We start from the raw sequence: 14246 nt of genomic DNA, 5'->3' as shown, positions 1-14246 counted from the left end.
TTAATTTAAGAGATGTCTGACATTCATCACTAAGATGCCGGCAGTGATTAATAGGTAAACAAGTCACTGTGGAGGAAGAAAAGAGGCTTTACTACACCTCTCTTTCCTAAATGGCTGAAATCAAAGTCAAATGGTGGAGTCTCATTATGTCACAATAAACATATTGGAAATCTCCTTCCTGGTCAATTGTATGATTTTCTAGTAGCACTATGGTTCAGATGCAAAGCTAAGGATATTTAAGGTCCAATCCAGCAAATCTTCACTTAAGGCCACTGATTAATCAGGGGCAAATCTCTAAAAGGTTAGTGCAAATAAGCTCTGAAAAGTTTCCACTGAATCAGTTTGCCATAGGCGCTCTACCCCAGATCCTCAAAGGTATTTAGGTAATTAGTTCCCAAATTAAGCACTTAAATACCAGTGAAGATCCGGGCCTCAGATACCATGGTGATGGGCACAGCATACAAGCAATCATGTTAATTGTAAGGAGTTTCCTGGTTCTGCTTGCAGGCTATGGGGCTCTGTAAGGAAGTGTGTGATGTGAGTCTTGTACAATCAATCTGCAAGAGTCAGTCTAGAGCAAGATGAGGTGAGTTGTGGCTCTTTGCCCTAGGGAGCAGCCTGGTTTTTTTCCCCTCTCTCTATTTTTGGTTTGTGTGTGTTAAGGTTCTGGACATTAAGAAATAAATTAGTGTCACACTGCAACCTTCTAGAAAGAGTATTTTATGTTATTTAACTTCTCAGTTTGTGTGCCGTGAACGTATCAAACAAGAGCCTGAATAGAATCAAATAGATCCCTGCTTATAACAGGAGTTGTTTCAATGGCTGCTCAGCTTACTTACTTGCCTAAATATGGATTTAGGCAACTAATTTTAGGCACTAGTTTTTTAAATCTTGGTCAATAGCTTTTGAGATGTTTATTTGAATTGCCCCTTTGTTCTAAAATATAAATACTTCAATCAGCTTGGGGCAAAGCTTCCATGATGGGCTTCCACTGACACAAACCAGGGATGAATTTGGCCTGTTTGTCTCAACGGGAACAGAGACATACAACACTGTCAGGTGACAACAGGAACGTTTGTTCAAGTGTAACACGCCCAGAGTTAGAGCAACATATTCAGGGAGGCCCCACAGAGGTTAAGTTCTTAGAGAGATGGTTGGCACACTGCAAAATATTTTTTAAAGAACACCATTTATACAGTAAGAACATGATGATTTTTCAATGTTTCAGAAAAATTGTGAAAAATTTCATTCTTATTTCTATCACTAACTCTATTTTCAGTAAATGCTCTTTTCAAATCAAACTCTTATTTCCAGCCTCTGATATTTCAGCCTCTAGAGGAGTGATCCATACACTTATTTAAATTCACTGAATAATTCAAAAAGAAAACAGTTTTATCTGTTTGTTTTTACACTTCCTTTATTTTACTTCTCCTCTTTTGAAAAGTCTGCATTGGTTATTTGTCCTTTTGTTGTTGACAGATGAGAGTCCGTTTAGAATTTTACACTATTTATTGTCTATGGTCCCTTTTCCTGAGCCATTCTAGTAATGCAAGTTTGAAGGGAAACTGACATGCCTAGGATAAATGAGCATATTCTCCCCATATTCACAATCCTGCTGGTCAGACTGATGTTTTACAAGTGTAAACAAAATCATCATTTCCTTTGTTTATTTTTGTAGCAAACCACCCAGATGTGAGTAAGCCACCTCTGAAGTATGTGCTGCTGAGAGGAAGTCAGAGCATTTTTTCTGATGGCATCATAAAAAGAACCCATAGCAAAGGCTTAAAATAAAAGTTAGTGGTGCTGCCTGAGGACAGCTTTTCGGTAAGTGATATTGCAAGGGTAAAATATTTAGTTTTCATTACAGTTTTGTTTCAATAAGGAACATTTGAAGTGAAATAAATGAAAATAGAACATTCATTAGTATATGAAGCCCACTGTATTGTTTTGGAGTTGGCCTGTCACTGTCAACTCAGTGACCTGTCACAGAAAGGAGAGATTAGGCCTCAGACAATAATCGAGGAGATTAGTGTCAGTAATATGTACCAGGAATGGTTTCTTGAGCAAGAACCACTGGCCAGAATTGGGCTTATAGTTTGTGTACTAATCAGTCAAGAGCATCAAGAACATGGAGATCCATATGGATAAAAGGCACTATATAAATAATGCAAGATCATTTTCTAGAAGGGATTCCAAAGAGTCATAGATGCCAGTGTGGTGCTTGGTATATGAGTATGAGTTCAGTTTGGACTCTTCTTCCATTGGACTTCTATCCAGATATGAAAAACAATGGTGTTCTTTGAACAAAGATAATACTTAAATATTTACAGTACTGAATGTACTCACAAGTTGCAGAATTTAATGTAGTTACTGGAGCATTAACAGTAAAAGTGATTGTGAAGTTCTGTGTAACGGAAATAATAATGTGTATGCCACTTGTCTCCATGTTGAAGAGTATATTAATACTTTCATAAGTTTGACTGGAAAAGAGACAAAGCATAGAGAATGTAATAAATAATTTTCTTTCTCTGCAGTATAGAGCACTATAAAGAGAGAAAAGGAGTTGAATTGCTGCAACAACTAAGAATATCTAAATGTGGACAAAATCCATCTATATTTTAAGTGCACATAGAGTATACTTCTATAATCTTCTGCAAACTTTTTATAAAAGGAAAACAGTTTTTACAATGGATGCCAGCCTATCATTTTAAAGTAATTTAATATAGTGCATCATGAAAGTTTATTAGAAAAAAAATCAAATTAGTTTAAACAAGCATATTGTGACATGGATCAAAAAATAGCTTATGGACCAAAAGAAACAAGTAATTACAAATGGGACTGCTTTTGGATTAGATGATGTTTTGTGTATACGTAGGTCAATGTCACATCCTGCTTCATTAATATTTTCATCAGTGATTTGGAGGAGGAAGTAAAGAAGCCCATTAATTGAACTGATATAAGATAATATGGTAGGAGGAGTCATTAACACATGAGAAGACTAACAGAAAATTGAAATGAACCTAGAAAGATCAGAGAAAAGGCCAGGAACACTTGTCATGTAAAAATTTTAGCTGGTACATTTAGGGGAAGACAGCATGAATCAGTAATGCATAATGGGAGCCAGAAGCTTGCAAACTGTAATGATGGAAAGATAGATTGTCAGTGGTTGCAAATCAGATTTAAGTGATTACTATATAATGTGTTGACATAAAGTAGGACCACACTAGGCTGAAACACACATAGAAATAAAACCACTCAGAAAAGTAACAGAGCTTCTTTACGGAAGCATTGATTGGTCCACATTTGGAACAGAAAGTGTCTATTTTTAATGCCTCAGCTCAAGAAAAAACAACGTCATATTGGAAAGGGTCCAGAAAAAAAGTCAAAAGTCATTGAGGGTTTGACAGACTTACTTAAGAGGAAAAACTAAATAAGAAAACAAAAGTAAAATACTTAAATATTCCCAACAGTACTAAAAAGGAATGACAGGATACTCTCCACAAGTATCTGAAGCTACCAAAACTAAGGAAGAGGAAGAATTATTTGAGGTATTCTGGGGGTGGGAGGGGCGGGGAGACTAGAAATGGTACTGGAGAGAAACCAAGAAAGGAAAATTTTAGGCTAAAAAAAAAAAAATCACAATTAAGGTAAAAAAGGTAAAAAATAGACAATATAAGTATTTGGTTTTTAAAAGTGCATGTGCATACATCCCAATTCACACCTGCCAGGGATTTCCTCATACATGTATTTATGTATGAACACTCACATAACTTGACTGAAATAGGCAAAAGGTTTGTGTGTACATAAGGCAGCAGTTGTGTAAAAATACATACATGCTTTTAAAAGTTTAGCTATAACTTACCAGTAGGACATGCCAAACATGTGGAGTCTATGGCAGCAGGGAAGCAGGGATTGGGATGGCTGGATAGGCCCAAGGATCCCATTCCAACTGTCTCTTCCTCTTTCTAGCCAAGAGAGTTCTTCATCCCCAGCAAATTGCCACCTGGCAGCAACTGTTAGCCCAAAAAATGGGATTTCAGGATGGGTTAAATTACCTCAAGTTGGCAAAAGCCCTAATGGTTTAAATGTATCTTACCAAGACAGATGTTACCTAGCAGATATGAAAGCAGCCATTTCAGCCTTTAAAAGTAGAATATAGATGTATCAACATCCCAAACCAGTTTCCAGGAAGCCCTGTCACTACAGAAAAAAATATATCTATCAACAAAACAAAGAACAAAAAGAGACCAGGAAGAGTGCCCAGGGAGGTCAGACTGCACCACCAGAGCCGGCGGAGATCAGGTTTGGCAAACAGAAAGACTGTTGGAGCCTATTTGTGACAAACATTCATTTTTATTTAAGCACTGTACCACTTATGACCAAGAAAATCCAAATAGTGATAATGACTTTGAAGTATGTCTCAACCATCACTACTAACAACAAAAAACAGAAAAAAATACAGAGCATGATTGAGTTTTAAAGTTATTTTTGTATGCATTGCAGTGAGGGTTTACAAAGATCACAGATGAAAAGTTTTAAGGGGGAGAATCTCTTTAGTTTAAAATGTTTACTGAATGATAGATGCTCTTTTTTAATAAAGAGATATATAGGGAAAAGATGCTTTGATTTTAAAATACATACTTTATATGAAATGTGTCTTTTTAAAGTTCTTTTAATGGTTCTAACTTTTGTTATAACAGCTGTATTCTAACAATAATGTACAGTACTCTGGTAAATTTGAAAATTTATTTTACCTCTTCTAAAAGAAGTGTTAGAAGTTTAGATTTCACTGTTAGAGGGGACTGATTACAGCAAATTTACTTTTTTTTATTGTGAGCTTGCTATAATGAGAAAAAGTAACGTCTAAATACTAAGCTGAGGCAAGATTGGAGGTAATACCTTTTATTGGACCCAGATCTGAAGAAGAGCTTTGTGTGAGCTTGAAAGTTTGTCTCTAACCAACAAAATTTGGTCCAATAAAAGGTATTACCTCACCCATCATGTCTTTGTAATTGAAGGGGCAGATTTTACCTGAATACTGTGTATATTACAGAAAATGTCAGAGATACTCAATACTACATGTGATGCTTATCAGCCAGTTGCATCTGGCCCTAAATGATTAGATAGAATAGATAGCCAAAGCCAAATAGTGTAATGAGAGCAAACATTTTTCTGAGTGATATTTTTAGAAGTGGGAAGAATTAAGAAGATGATTTTAAAATGATGTTAGGCAATGGTTAACAGCGGGGTGAGTTTTCCCACTTTGTTTCTGAAAACATGCTAAATGTTAATAAAGAACAGTTGATGACTCATCACAGGAAAAGTTTGAAGTAAAGCCATAAGATTAGTCCAGTCCTACTCAGAAAACAAATTGATGGCTGATGTGACAATTTAACTAATGAGGAAGGAAAGACGAGAGAGTAAAATTAAAGATAATGAAAGCGTAATTATGGGAAGAGGTTGTGCACCACGGTTAAGCTGTCTGCGTGCAAGAGTGTTGACTTTATGGATGACACAGAAAATGAATGTACAACTATTGGCAGCTCACTGGATATTTGCTCAAAAATTATGACAGTATGAAGCCTGATTCTGCTTTCATTTGCAGTGTAAAATCAGGAGTAATGTCACTGAAGGCAGTAAAATTGGTGGAAGTGAGAGAATAATCAGGCTCATTGCAGGCTGGAAATTACAGACCAATAGAAAGAAAACATTTTGCAGTAGACTCCACGTGGGTCAACTACTGTGCAAAGTCCCATGCAAGTCAACACTTGATCCTTATGCATTTAGAAGCACCAGCCAAAGAGGAGTGGTAGCTCTCAGTCTGCTTTTAGTAGTGGAGGGAGAGCTGCACTCTTCTCTGCTCATTTACTTTAACCCCGGAGTATGTGAACTTCAGAACTGACCTGTCAAGGTTCCTTCCCCACTCTGAACTCTAGGGTACAGATGTGGGGACCTGCGTGAAAGACCCCCTAAGCTTATTCTTACCAGCTTAGGTTAAAAACTTCCTCAAGGTACAAACTTTGCCTTGTCCTTGAACCCTATGCTGCCACCACCAAGCGTGGTGAACAAAGAACAGGGAAAGAGCCCACTTGGAGACGTCTTCCCCCCAAAATATCCCCCCAAGCCCTGCACCCCCTTTCCTGGGGAAGGCTTGATAAAAATCCTCACCAATTTGCATAGGTGAACACAGACCCAAACCCTTGGATCTTAAGAATAAAAAAAGCAATCAGGTTCTTAAAAGAAGAATTTTAATTAAAGAAAAGGTAAAAGAATCACCTCTGTAAAATCAGGATGGTAAATACCTTACAAGGTAATCAGATTCAAAACATAAAGAATCCCTCTAGGCAAAACCTTAAGTTACAAAAAGACACACAAACAGGAATATACATTTCATTCAGCACAACCTATTTTACCAGCCATTTAAGAAAAGGAAATCTAACGCATTTCTAGCCAGATTACTTACTAACTTAACAGGAGTTCTGAGGAGTTATGAAGAGCAATCCTGATCTGTTCCCAGCAAAAGCACCACACAGACAGACAGACCCTTTGTTCCCCCCCCTCCAGCTTTGAAAGTAACTTGTCTCCTCATTGGTCATTTTGGTCAGGTGCCAGCGAGGTTATCCTAACTTCTTAACCCTTTACCAGGTGAAAGGGTTTTGCCTCTGGCCAGGAGGGATTTTATAGTTCTGTATACAGAAAGGTGGTTACCCTTCCCTTTATATTTATGACAAAACAGGATATCTCTGTTAAAAACCCAGGTGTATGGGATAGATGGACTTTTGGTTCACTCTGTGAACAAATTCTATGCATCTGTTGTCCTTTTTGCTCTACCTGTGCACCTAGTATCCTGAGGAAAGTATCCTTTACCCCACAGAAGGTGCCCCACCATAATGTATTAACAGCCCCATCTTTAGCTTCTGGAATGCATTGGAAGAGTCCTAACTACAGGGTTTTAGACCTGAGCTGTCACTTTATTCCATCCTTATGCTCTCTCCCTTAAAACAGTTGATCAAAAACTGTCTTATTCTTATTTCTGTGCTTTGCAGCCTGCTTACACATGACATATACCCCTCTTCTGTTTTATTCAATGTCACTTTTACTGCTGTCACTCTGAAAATAGAAATATTGGAGGCAAGCCTCAGAAATTCCAGCAAAGCCTGAAATGAGGGAATTATGGACAGCACTGGTGCTTGCCATTCCTCCTCCTCACTTAAACCCAATTTCCAGCCAATGCCAGCACAAAAAACAGCTGGGAGCCATTGCCATCAGGCATGTTCATCTGGAGGGAGGGAGGGTCTCTCTCTCTTTTTTTCCCCTGTGGATTTGTTTTCCCCATCACATGTTTGGCTTAAGGTCTAGGGTTCTTTCTCCCCCTCCTCTTTTTTCTCCTCTTACAATCACCTGCAGAGAGACCTACTCTAGAGTTAGTAGTAGATTTTTATACTGCTCTCTAATTGCCGGATGTCTAGCCATTGTGACAAAGCTTGTCTCCCTTGTCTCCAGTAGGTCCCACACTTCCAGGAGGATTTACGCTAGTCTCAGAGGATCACTGTGACCCTCCACATACCCTTGCCTCCAGAGAGAGAAGGGCTAATACCCTACTGAGCCATTTTCATCATAATCCAGCAAGGGAGGTGGGAAGAAGCAACCCTCCCTCGCACAGTCTCGGTTGTTTCACAGTCTCTGTGATTAATCGTGGAGCGGGGGGGAAACCCGGGCCTGCCCTCTACTCCAGGCTCCACCCCAGGGACCCTAATAGTAGCAGCTATTGGTAGCTGACTTTTTGAAATAGGACAAGTACAATTCCCTGGGCCAATTCCTCACAGCAGCCCGTACTTCCTCAATATCTACTTCACCCTTACCTCAGGGCCTCCTTCATTGTGCCTGATAGGATTTGTACTGCCCAGTTTCTCCAGAAGCACAGCTTCCTCCTACTACAGCTCCTGACACACATGCCTCACTGACTAACTGGGAGGCTTTTAACTAGTTCCAGCCATCCCTTGATTGGCTTCAGGTGTCCCAATCAACCTAGCTATCTCCACTGCTTTCTAGAAGGATCTTTATTAACCTGGAGCAACTGCCATTTGGTTACCATGGTAACAGGGATTTGTTTAGCCTGGGGCTAACATACCTGTTCCTCACTACTTTCCTATAGACATCTGGCCTTGCCCCATCACACTATATAGCCTTCTGGGACTCTTCAGAAATTGATATATGGATAGGATGGGTTCTAATAAAAACATTTTGCAAAACTCTGGCACCTTTGCTTCAAGCATCCCACCACATCCGCAAACATTAATAAACTCACCCCTGAAACAGTCCCTGAGAAGTGGGCAAGTATCTTAAGATGAAAGTGAAGCACAAAGAGGTGAAATTATCTTCCCAATGTTACAAAGGAAGTCAAAGGAACAAGCAAAAACTATATCTCACAATTCCTGATGCTGTGCAATATTTTAACCAGACAGTCTCCATTTTATTTATAACATTATTTGGTACAACCATATTCTGAAAATGACAGTATTGCCAGAATGAAATGTACTATGCAAGAAATATGAAAACAAGACTGTATCAGAATTGAGTGCATCTCTTACTCCCTTGAGGCAATTACTGATACCAATTCATCTCCTAATTTACTTAAAATCTTCCTCTCATAGTGGCATATTTAACTGCTGTCTTTATTTGAATATGATATGTCCCATGAAACTTCTTTTGACAAGCTCATGCTTTGAGCTCTGTACATTAGTCTTGTCTGTGTCTCATTTCTTGAATGTCATTTTGTTTTGTCTGTTGCCTGTGTTGTAGATTACTTGTTTGTCAGGTTATGTTCATGTTACATAATTCAGCCCCATCTGAAGGTGCATAATTAATAAAAAGATATATTGTATGATTTGTGGGAAATAATACACCTTCTACAAGAGAGATATTACAGTGGTGCTTGTGGTAGCTATATACAATCTGACTTGTGCCTTCTGTAATCTGTAAAACATTTCAATAAATAGATTAGTTTGAGATTTTCCAGTAAAGCATGATTGTTTCTTTAGTTTATTTAGGGTCAAATTCTACCAAGTTTACTTACACTGGGTAGCTCTCTAAGCTTTGGTTTCCAAAAGAGCCTAAGGGAATTAGGCACCCAAATCCTATTTAAAAATCAATGGGTGTTAGGTATGATATACTTTTTAGGCTCCTTGGAAAATCCTAGCTCACTCTTCAAGTAGACCTATTAATTTCAATAAAACTACTTGTGGAGTAAGGCATTACCTAACATAAGTAAAGGTCGCAGAATGTAACCCTCACTGAGGGCCAGATTGTAGTAAGAAGCTATTGACTCAAACAGGGGGCAGTGTAGTGTTGCACCTCTTTATAGTGTCCATGGGGAGGGATGGTGTGACAATAGAAGTCTACGAGGATAATGAGTAAGGTTGGTATTTACAAAGTATCCTGAAAGAGTTAGGATCTAAAGAACCTTTGAAAGCCCCAGCCAATGGTGCAGTGTTCACTAAAAATGGCTCACAAGACTGCAATTGTAGAGGCCTAGAAAATCAAGGGAGTATTTTTACAAGAGTTGATTCCAAAAGGCTGAGAAGGAATAATGGCAAGACTGTGCTTGACCATGGAAGGATGCTGAAGGTAGGAAAACTTTATTTTCCACTTCCTTGATTATAAGCATTTAAGTTTGAACTGGTCTAGACAAACTTTTACTGAGTTAAGGGTAGATATGCATTCATACCAGTTAATTGGCTTGATTCTTCCCACAGGGACCCAGTGCACAGGGGGACCATGCAGAGTACACCATCTTTTGGGTGGGAGGAGAGGCGAGGAAACCTCTACAATTAAATAATAGCACCTCAACCAAGAAGTGAGGGAGAGTAAAGTTCTCTGTATACAAAACAAATAGAATTCTTAATTTTTTTGTCTAGCATCTAGAAACTATGTTGATGGGTGCAACTGCAATACATAAAAACATATCTAAATATATGCAATATAGCAGTTGTCTTATATTGTTCAGTTGTCTTTGTAAGTAAATAACATCACTGCAATACCCTGAGTATTGCATTAATTAATAAATGAATAGCGTTTTAGGCCAGAAAGGACCACTAGATCATCTATTCTGACTTCCTCTACAACACAGGCCATTTCACCTATTTACAACTGTATTGAGCCCAATATCTTCTTGTGTTTGTCCAAAGTGTATTGTGAAGAAAATCATCCAGGCTTAATCTGAAGACATCCACCACATCCCTTGGTACCTTGCTACAGTGGTTAATCACCCTTGCTGTTTAAAAAAATTGTGCCTAATTTGAAGTTGTCTGGCTTCAAATTCGAGCTACTGGTTCTAGTTATGCCTTTCTCTGATATATTAAAAAAGAGTGCTTTAGTACCTGGTATTTTCTCCCTGTGGAGGTTCTTATATTCTGTTCATCAAGAAAAACCTCTTGACCCTGCTCAACTTGGTCCAAGAGGAAAAAAAATCCTTCCTGATCCCCAGAACAGGTGATTGGTCAGACATAGCATCCTGGAAAAACAACTCAATATGCATCAATTACAGGGAGGGAGGGCAAGACAGGAATCATGGCAAAATAACTCTGGTCACCTGGGAAAGCTTTACACTGAGAGGAGAGCCAATCGGTATGCACACTCAACTGGCTTGCAGATGGGAAGCAGAGATACCCCTCCCCTGGGCACACTCCCAGGTACTCTTTGAGGCAAAAGGAGGGGTTAGGCTCCCGCATGTCTGGGAATGAGCTCTCCTCTCCCTCAAACTGCTGCTCACTCCTGGCTCATCTAGGCCAAATTCCACATCACTGAAGTGGGGAGGGACACTGTAGCCAAGCATTGCTTCTAGCAGTGTTCAGAAATTATTATACAGTCATTTATTTATGTATTTAGTCTTTGAACTCCGGAAGTTTTGTTTCTTTATATTATCTTTCATCCTGTCAGCACATCTTGACACTCAGTCTGAAAGCCTTTCTTCTCATTACAAAAATCTATGTTATCCAACTCAAGAACCCAACACTTACATTCTGTACACTCCCACAGCCTAACTCCAGTTTCCTTATACCATTGGTTATCTATCTATTTTAGGAGCTTAGATGGTCTCTATCACTGCAATATTCAAGTACCTCACAATCTTTATCCTTTAAAGCATTTATCCTCATCAGATACCTATGAAGCAGAGAAGCACCACTGCCCCCATTTGACAGAAGGGGAACTGAGTCTAGAAAGAGTGAGTGACTTGCCCATGATCACACAGTAAGTATGCAGCTGAACAGGAAATTGAACCCAAGGTCACCAGAGTTCCAGAGAGTGCCTTAAAAACTGAACCATCTTTCCTGTCTACATTCAGTAATTGTGATTAATCACAGGAGAAGGTTGGGTGGGTTTAATATGGATAAATTGCTCTAGTATAAGTATTTATCTAAACCTATCTGAACTTTTGGGGATCATTTTCCTCCCTGTACATCTATCTCCCTTCTTATGATTCCCCTTCTCCTAATTTAACCAGATGTGTTTTCCCTTTTCCCCAATCTCTTCCATCTGTTTCTATTATTTTTCCCCCTTTCCCTAATCTCTTCCATCTGATTCTATTATTCAAGCATGTACCTCATCCATCCTGGCTGATTGTCCCCCTATACCAATGAAAGACACTTTTTGCTGCTGATGCATCTCAGACCGTGATCACCCTGTTTTCCATGACCTCCAACAGACAACTGTCTTTGAGAGCAAAACACCAAGTCTACTGCAAGTTCTTAACAAGTCTGGCAGACACTGTCATCTCTACTATAATTTTGAAATCACATGTACTATATGGGATATTTTAGTCAGAGGTGTCCTGATTTGAACTGAGTATCTCTATCCCCAGGAAAAAAAACAAATTCGGGGAGATGATTTGTAGACAGCAACGCAGCACAACACTGGGTAGTTCCAAATGTGAATCTTGATCTGAACTTTGCTTCACGGGCCCATTTATTAGAATTTTTGCACAATACACATAAAACTCTGGAAATCCAGATAATAGATTTGTTGGTTTCATTAGGTCTCAGACTAAAATTGGATGGAAACTGAAAAAATAAAAAAATAAAATAAGTTCATGAATAGTTACCAGAATAAGAAACTTCATTATTTTTTACTGTGCTCATTCCACTTGTGTGTGTACAGTCTCTAAATATTCCAGTAAACAAAATTAATCTCAGGCATGTTCATGGGGAAAATAGTTTTATGTTTGTGATGCTGACAGGCCAGGTGCCAGTGCATGCCAGATTCTCCGGACAACTCACTTATATGTGAATTTCAAAGGACATGTTGATTATATTGTTTTTGTCTGTCTGTATCCTGTAGTTTGCTATTACATTACATCTACATTATGTGTACCCAGTAATTAAATAACCCAAGATCAAAGCTGTGTTAATGAAGAGTATATTCAGGTGTTAGAACTTCATTAAAACCAACAGAATGTTATGTGTATAGTTCTCACTTATCTATTCCTATATAATAACAGACATTTGCATTATGTACATCTCTGTATCTAAATTACTCAAAGAAGAATGCTAACTTCAAAGCAAGGGCCATTGAGTTCACAATGGGAATCCAGACTCAATCTGCATTCCTCACAGCCAACAAAGAAAGGCCCATGTGAGTACAGAAGCTGTCTGCTAGTTTTCTGCAAGAAGAAGATATAAAAGATGGATTCAAGGAAAGATCCTTCACACCCTACTTGATCATTCTTGTTACAATGCGTATGGTAACACCTATTGTTTCATATTCTCTGCGTATATAAAATCCACCTACTGTATTTTCCACTGCATGCATCCGATGAAGTGAGCTGTAGCTCATGAAAGCTTATGCTCAAATAAATTTGTTAGCCTCTAAGGTACCACAAGAACTCCTTTTCTTTTTGCGGATACAGACTAACATGGCTGCTACTCTGAAAAGAGATCCCAGAGTAATCTTGGTTAACCCAGAAAGACTTTTGGAGACTGACAGGTTACTACATCTCTGCTAACATTTGGATTTACTAATTTTGGCATACCTGTTAATGCATTTTTCCTGCTTTAATCTCTCAAAAACGGTCATTTCTTTTTCTTAGCTAATAAATCTTTAGTTAATTTACTAGTGAATTGGCTACCAGTGTTGTTTTTGGTGTAAAATCCAGAGTACCAATTTATTTTAGGTAGGTGATTGATCCTTTGGGATTAGAAGTAACCTAATGTGATGTGATTTTTGGGTTATTTAATGTTTTATCAGAAAATTCAGTTTATCTGGGTGGTAAGATAGTTCCCTTAAACCCTCCAGCCTATCTGTGACTCCATGGTAAGACTGGGATCATGATACAGGATTGTACATTTGTTACTGGATTTGTGAAATCTAATTATAGAATACACCACCAACTTGGGGTGTCTGCCCTATTTTCTGACAGTCTGACTTGAGACTGGCACTCACAGTTGTGAGCCACTCCAGACAGCACAACAAAGTTAGTTTTCAAAAATAGTAGGAGAAAGGGAAAGAATTGCAACATAAGTATTCATACCATCTATCAGATTCTAAAAGTTGCACTCATCCAATCAAGGTGGGTTAGGGGAAATTACCATGAGACTTTTCTGTCCAAGAAAAAAAAACAACACAACATCCCAAGACTGGACAGGAAGCAGACTGAATTGCCATATTACAGACAGAGATGAAAACCCTGCTGTACTTGTTCTGCTGCTACATAGAATAATTCAATCTAGACCTGGCTAAATAAAACAAATTCAATTTAAAATATTAATCTTCCATGGGGGGTGGTTGAATAATGCAAAAAATATTTCTTGAAATAATTTATTTGCCAAATAACTAAAAAAAAATGTCTAAGACATTATTTGCCAACTAACATCCAATCAGCTGTTCTTCCGGTCACTCTCCAAAGATATAAATCTGGCAGCTTTCGCAAGATCTAAATACAGTTTAAATAAGGAATATCCCATCACTACCTAAGCTATTTCCATATATTATCATAATTTTTAAGGGAACTAATTTCTCATTCTTTACGTGCATTAGCCAAATAGTTATTTGTTTAGAAAATACCAGGTCTGTTCAAATTTTCTAAACCTTTGGATTCCCTTAGAGTTTGCAGACTTGGAAGTGACATTTACAAACTCATTTTCTACATAGCTTTTAAGAAACAAATTATCAGACTGAATATTTAGTCACTCTTGTCTAGGCTCAATTTAAATTAGAGTTGCAGAAAGAAAAGGCCAATGAGTCATCCAATA

This window comes from Natator depressus, chromosome 8 (assembly GCF_965152275.1).
Source record: "Natator depressus isolate rNatDep1 chromosome 8, rNatDep2.hap1, whole genome shotgun sequence".
Lineage (NCBI taxonomy): Eukaryota > Metazoa > Chordata > Testudines > Cheloniidae > Natator > Natator depressus.
The sequence above is the reverse complement of the archived record's forward strand: the minus strand, read 5'-3'. Positions refer to the sequence as shown.